The sequence below is a fragment of the Lycorma delicatula genome, chromosome 9 (assembly GCF_047948215.1).
Source record: "Lycorma delicatula isolate Av1 chromosome 9, ASM4794821v1, whole genome shotgun sequence".
In the NCBI taxonomy this organism is placed as follows: domain Eukaryota; kingdom Metazoa; phylum Arthropoda; class Insecta; order Hemiptera; family Fulgoridae; genus Lycorma; species Lycorma delicatula.
Window position 1 is genome coordinate 44,164,741 of NC_134463.1, and position 7,667 is coordinate 44,172,407.

The following is a 7,667-nucleotide window of genomic DNA, read 5'->3' on the forward strand; positions in this document are numbered from 1 at the left end:
CATTAATTTCACAAGTTTAATATAAATTATTCCTTATTTAAAGAATAAATATATAAAGATATATCTATATAGTAGTAGATCTTAAATTAACTACAATAAATGGAGTTTACTACTTAAGAAGGTTCAAGCTTGTTAAGACAAAACAAAAAAAAAACTCTGAATTATAAATGATTGAAAAAAATATTTATAAAGAATACCTATCTTTGGATCTGACTATTGGTTAACAGCTTGAAAATAAGGGAAATCTAAACTTTGCTTAAAATAATAATGTACCAAAGCAGCGTATGGCACATTACTTCAAGATGCAGTAAATCATACAACTTGATCAACCTGGATGAAAAACTCATACTGACTGAAATAAAAAAAATTCCAGGTCCAAGATTAAAGGGAATTATATTTATCTTGAGAAAAGCATTAATAGAACAATATTTAGAAAAAACATTTATATTAAGCAAATAAAAAGCTTTTCTCAGAATAATATATGAACTAAGATATCCTGGTAGTACTTCATAATTTGAATTTTTAAAAAAATATTTAATTATTTTATATTAAAAGTTTCTAAAAGAAAAACATAACAAGTTAAGTTTATTGTTAGATGAAGAGATAGTAAATATGCAAATAAAACAATAAATAACTTCATTAGGTAAAAAGCAAAAATTAAGAAAAATTTTACTTCAAGACATGTTTTATTTAACAGAACTGAAGCAGATACTAAGCAAAATCTGTTAATCGTTCTTGAAAAATATAAATTTCAGAGAATACATTCAGCTATAAATAGAGGGTAAATAGTGTACTGGTGAAATAATATTATACAATATTGTTTAATATTAACAGTTTAAACTAAACATTAAATCGCAAGTAGTCTTAACTAACGTCATCATCATTATTAAAGTTTAATAATGACTCGTGTGCTTGATGTTAGAAGCTGCCTTGAAAAATACAAAAATAGAAACTGTATACAGCACAGCAAACCAAAGCACAACGCAGTATGTTAGTATACACACATACATATAACAGACACACCAATACTGCAAACTGTTCTTCCTATTCCAGAAATAACTATACTTTAGCTACTGTCTCGGTACACTAACATGAGCTATGGGAATGGTAAGTGACCCCTAATTTGAAGGGGCAAACACCTAAATATTGTTTCTATCTATTTCACTTACTATTACAACATGTTTTAAATATTTTTCATTTAGACAAAAAGAATTTTCTTAAAAATTTTTAATTGTATTTGCTGTCACTTTTATTTTATACCCTAATATTATTAAAGCAAGTTTCATATATCTGGTTTTATAATCATACTACAATATTGTTTCAAAGATCACCTATAACCAACAAACTATTTTTACAAAATAACTAAAAAAGAAAAAGATTTTATTCTACAACCTATCAGTAAAAATATTTGATGATTTTTAAAGAAGGAAACTTATCAAGATGAAATAAAAACCAAAATGCTAAACTTGACGTCAGAAATATTGGTAATGGATAAATATGTCATGTGAACTTAATTGCAGGGGTTTTTGAAACCTTTTCACTGATTGAAATGGTAGTTTATTGGTTCTTTCTCCATAGTAACTAGTAGTTATGGAAACTACAGAATACATTATTTATTTACACAACCTAGAATTTCACTTTTATTGAACCATAATAGTTCATTAGGAAAAAATCTGAGCTAAAGGTTGCACAACTTTCCCTTTAGTAAATTTTTATTTAAAATATTATTTACTTAATTATGAAATATTTAGAGGACAACTATGAAATATCAAAATGTTCAGTAAAAAATCATGGTTTGATTTGACTTCCTGGATCAATGACTTTTTACCTTTAAAATTATACACTATTAGTTTAAATACTTAAACCTTTTTTACTAAAATTTTTTATTTTTTTAATATTTATACGAGTATAATACTAAAAAATAAAAATTTTTAGCAAAAAAGGTTTAAGGTACATTTCAGCCCCAAGCTTGATCGCTATCTCATATAAAATTTTAATTCTTTATTTGGATCCCAGGGGCTTATAAAGTTCCCAAGCTGTCTACATAAATACCAGATATGGTTGTTTTCAATACTGAAAATTAATATTAAAAAAAAAAATAAGTTCAACCCCTTGTTTTTTCAGGCTTATAAGTTTATTTATTAGAGTAATTATTTAATTAGTATGTTGGTCCAACAAGGCTAAAAAATATGGGCACTGTGATGCCCTTTTGTCTAATTTATTCGAAAATCAGGCCAAAGCTAGGATATGTATATATCCCACATATTTGTGTCAAATTTTAATTTTGTTTTTAAATATAAGGCAGAAACTGTTTAAAAATGTTTAATATCCCTCTACTCCTAAATACAAATATCTTAAACTTAAACATTTTAATTTTTATCATTTTCTAAAGCTAAATTTTTTATGACCAACATACAAAAAATAAAAAATCTGATGTGTACACATGATTTCCTTGTACGCCAATTAAATTAAATATACTACTATATTATATATATATTTTTTGCTGCACTTCATTTAAACTTATTTCATTTGAAAATGAGATATGATCCTCCAATTCATCAATAAAACCAATTAATTTTTTTTTATTATTGAATTATTTATCGTAAAAATTACTTTACAATCACAGGTTAATAATTATTAATAAATTATGTATTTAAATTAAAAAAAAAAAAGAAGTAAATGAAGATGGATTCAAACCGATGTGCATTCCCCTTGTAGAATCAAAATATTTCATTAATTAAAATTTTATTTGGCTATAACTCTGGAACCAATGAAAATAAGTACCACTTATGATATATGGTTGAAAAGCTCTCAATGAGGGCTTACTACTGCAGTTAAGAAAAAGTCAAAAATCCAAACAAAATTGGATTCTGGGTTTTTTTGGACTGGTCAATTGCAATCAAATGGGGAGGTGCACAACTAGATGTTACAACAGTTCTAAATCCAAAACTTCAACATTCTACGGCTAATTGTTTTTGAGTTACACGAGATACATATGTATGTAAATACATAGACATCATGCCAAAACTAGTCAAAATGGATATTTCCGTTGAAATCTGAAAATCAAAATTTTTCAAGATCACAATACTTTCATTATAGTAAAAGATCCAGCAGCTATGTGTTTTTTTTTAATGAAACTCTATTTAAATTAACGATTAATGATAATTTAATACGTTATTGCCAGGCTGCTTAGCAAAATTAACTGCAATTATCTTTAATTAAATATATTGTAATTAATTCACTTTAACAAATTGCAACTATATTTTTTTAAGTGAATTAAACGTCATTTGAAAGAAAATGATGTGAAGAATGTAAAAAATAAAGATTACCAGATCTCAGTTAGTCGCAACCTCCAAGTTGCCAGATGTAAACAAGTATGTTATTGTTAATTATTTAAGCTTGTTTTTCAAAAAAAATTATATACTAAATTGATGTTTAATTTTTTCTGTACATGATAACACATAGTTGCCTGTAAAAATAATGGCTGCAAGTAGTGGTTGCCATTATTTGAACTAATTACTTTCAGTCTGGATGAGTATGAACGAAAGAGAAAGAATGCGAGCGCTGCTTCATGTTGAAAAGTACAACGCAGTGTGACTATCATGTACAGAAAAATTAAACTTCAATTTTTTTGAAAAATATGAGCATAAATAATTAACAATAATATACCTGGCAACTTGGAGGTTGCGGCTGACTGAGAGCCGGTAACCATTTTTTTAAAATTCATTTTCTTTTAAAAGATGTTTGTGTTTAATTCTCTTAACAAAATATAACTATTTAAAAAATATATATTACAATATATCTAAATAAAGGTAATTGCAGCTAATTTTTGCTAGGCAACCCAACAGTAATGCACCAAATTATCATTTAAATCGAGTTTCATTAAAAAGACAGATACCTGCAAAAATCAGCTGATGGATCTTAAGACTACTACCTTGTAACCCACCGGGTTGATCTAGTGGGAACATGTCTTCACAAATCAGCTGATTTCGAAGTTGAGAGTTCCAATGTTCAAATCCTGGTAAAGGCAGTTACTTTTATAGAAATTTGAATACTAAAGTACGGATACCGGTACTCTTTGGTGGTTGGGTTTCACAGAACTGGTTGATCTGGGTCTGTACAAGACTACATTTCACTTACATTCATACATATTGCCCTCATTCATCCTCTGAAGTAATACCTGACAGTGATTCGAAGCTTAACAGGGGGAAAAAAGACTTCGTACAAGGAAGTAAAAATTCTGAAAACTAACCCTCCTCTTTTTTAATTGTTTCCAAGATTTAATGCTATCAATGGCCTGTATGTAGGAATTTTTAAGAAATTATGTTGTCAGTCTAAAGATATTATTAGAAATTCAGGATAATTCATATTATGTATTATGCACAGTTTTCTTGTTCAGCATTTTAAAAAAATTACGGTTCAAATACAGAGATAGAAGAACAATTGCTAACATGTACAGGAACCAAACAGCAACAATAACAATTGAAGAACATAAGAAAGAAGCCCTAATAAGAAAGGGAGTCCGACAAGGATGTTCCCTATCTCCGTTACTTTTTAATCTTTACATGGAACTAGCAGTTAATGATGTTAAAGAACAATTTAGATTCGGAGTAACAGTACAAGGTGAAAAGATAAAGATGCTACGATTTGCTGATGATATAGTAATTCTAGCCGAGAGTAAAAAGGATTTAGAAGAAACAATGAATGGCATAGATGAAGTCCTACGCAAGAACTATCGCATGAAAATAAACAAGAACAAAACAAAAGTAATGAAATGTAGTAGAAATAACAAAGATGGACCACTGAATGTGAAAACAGGAGGAGAAAAGATTATGGAGGTAGAAGAATTTTGTTATTTGGGAAGTAAAATTACTAAAGATGGACGAAGCAGGAGCGATATAAAATGCCGAATAGCACAAGCTAAACGAGCCTTCAGTAAGAAATATAATTTGTTTACATCAAAAATTAATTTAAATGTCAGGAAAAGATATTTGAGAGTGTATGTTTGGAGTGTCGCTTTATATGGAAGTGAAACTTGGACGATCGGAGTATCTGAGAAGAAAAGATTAGAAGCTTTTGAAATGCGGTGCTATAGGAGAATGTTAAAAATCAGATGGGTGGATAAAGTGACAAATGAAGAGGTATTGCGGCAAATAGATGAAGAAAGAAGCATTTGGAAAAATATAGTTAAAAGAAGAGACAGACTTATAGGCCACATACTAAGGCATCCTGGAATAGTCGCTTTAATATTGGAAGGACAGGTAGAAGGGAAAAATTGTGTAGGCAGGCCACGTTTGGAGTATGTAAAACAAATTGTTGGGGATGTAGGATGTAGTGGGTATACTGAAATGAAACGACTAGCACTAGATAGGGAATCTTGGAGAGCTGCATCAAACCAGTCAAATGACTGAAGACAAAAAAAAAAAGCACAGTTTTCTAATCGTTTGTTTCACACACAGTTACTAATACTTTAGTTTTTTTTTTACTAATCTTAAAAAATCAACATTTGCAAAAACATTGATACCAAAAATTTGGCTAATTGTTATACATTCCTTTTGTATCTCTTATAATGCTGTAGCAGCAATAGAATCATATCTGGGAAAATAAAAGTAATGGAAGCCAGTTTTAATTTAAAGTACAAAATATAAAACAGAATATTTTTTAATATAAAAAAATCAACCTAATTAAAAAGTAGAAAAAAAATTTTCTGAGCCAATTATCAAAGCAGTGTTTGTTTATTTGAAGTATTTACAATTTCTTTTTTATTATCTTTTTACGTTCCCAATGTGACATGCACAGGCATTGTTAGTCTTTACTAGACCATGGTCCTAGTAGATTCATTTATTTATTTGAATTTTAACATTATGGTGATGGCATTTGTTAACAGATATATTTTCTGATTATTTTTACTGATGCAATTGTAGGTTTGTTTACTTTTATGAATCTAATAATTTTTTCTTTGACAAAACAATCCATTCTTGATGAAATATGAAATTTTAGGATATTTTTCTAAGGTATTTAACCTAAAATAAGTAAACTTTAAATAAAAGTTTTATTTTTAGAATAATTTTTAAGGGTTAGTTATATCAATTTTTGGTTTTCAATCATCAACGTTGTTAGCAATAACATTTTATAAAAGTAACTTAAATAAAAATTGTATTGACAGTTTTTCCTGTTATATTTTACCTTAATATTGAATTTCCATTATTCAACATTTATAATGAATGATTTACGAGGTTGGATTAGTACTATTAAATCACAGAATAAATTGTTGTATGATTTTTTTTTAAATATAATTTTAATATTCATAACATAAAGTTTATAACTATTTTTTTTTCTTTTATGAATGCTAATGCTTTCACAAAAACCTTTTCTTAATTTTATATTAATTATATTTTCATTATTTACTAGTTTCACTTATTTTTTTATATTATAAATATCTTATTCATTAACAGGATGTTAATTTCTAATGGAAAAGAGATTTCCGACATTTCATTTTGAAGATAAGAAAGTTAAGAGCTCATTCAGGAATTTTCTTCATAAACATTTTGATGTAGATTACAAAAAGGAACCTCCTTGTTTTGTTCATGCCCAAATCATTTTAATTCTGAGAAATGATTACTGATAATCAATTTCAAATCCATAAACCAATTCTAACATAGGATTTAAAATAAAGTTGAAAATTGATATCAATATATGTGTCATGGTTCTTTATATGTAGAACTTTTGGTGTATATATAAATATAAAGGATGATACTCATTCTTTATCATATTTTATGTTTGAAACATACAGACAGCAAAAGTAATAAAATTTAAAGTCGACAAGAGTGCAGCACACAATAATCACAAAACTATTCTGGTTGTACCAATGCATCAGCAGTATTCCACTAACAAAACTTAAAAAATGGGCAACATGCAACAGTAGGTTACACTGAAACTACATTAGCTAAAATGTTTAAATATACTTCTTTAATAAAGGTTAATTATTTAAACCTTTCAAACATTAATTTACATTTCTTGAAAATGTTTTAATAACTGAAAATATTGAAGTTAAATTTTGTCTTCTTTTATTATATGATTAAACCCACTTTTTTGTTTAGCTCCATCATAAAATTTATTTTCTGAATTAAAAAACTAACTTTAAAAAAGTGAAATAAAAAATTGCTGTTTCAGCTCTTGAAGTAGTTTTGCACTGAACTACATTCTTCAACAACACTATAGATGCACTGCTTGCTTTAAACTAACAACAGGGAGGAAAAGGAATTATGAAGGAAAGAAGAATTCTGTTTAAAATTTGGCAATTTAAAGTAATTTGTACATTTATTAAAAATATTTGGCTTTATCAAAAGTGTTTAGCTGAGTAATATAAAAAACATTTTTGTGGTCTGATTTGACAAAGACGGATGTTGCTGATTTACAAAATGATTCATACTTATGGCTGACAAACTATGATCTGACAGTCCAGTTTTATATCCTTACTATTTTATATCCTAAATAGTAAGGTTTAATTTTATTGCAAATGAAATTAATTTTTGGTATTTTGAAATTTCTTATTCTAATAAAAAAACTGACAAAATCAAGAGGAAACAACTGAGTGCATTTTAGTAATTAATATTATGTGACATTTTTATAGGTTTCTTACATGATTTAAAGTGCCTTAATTTACA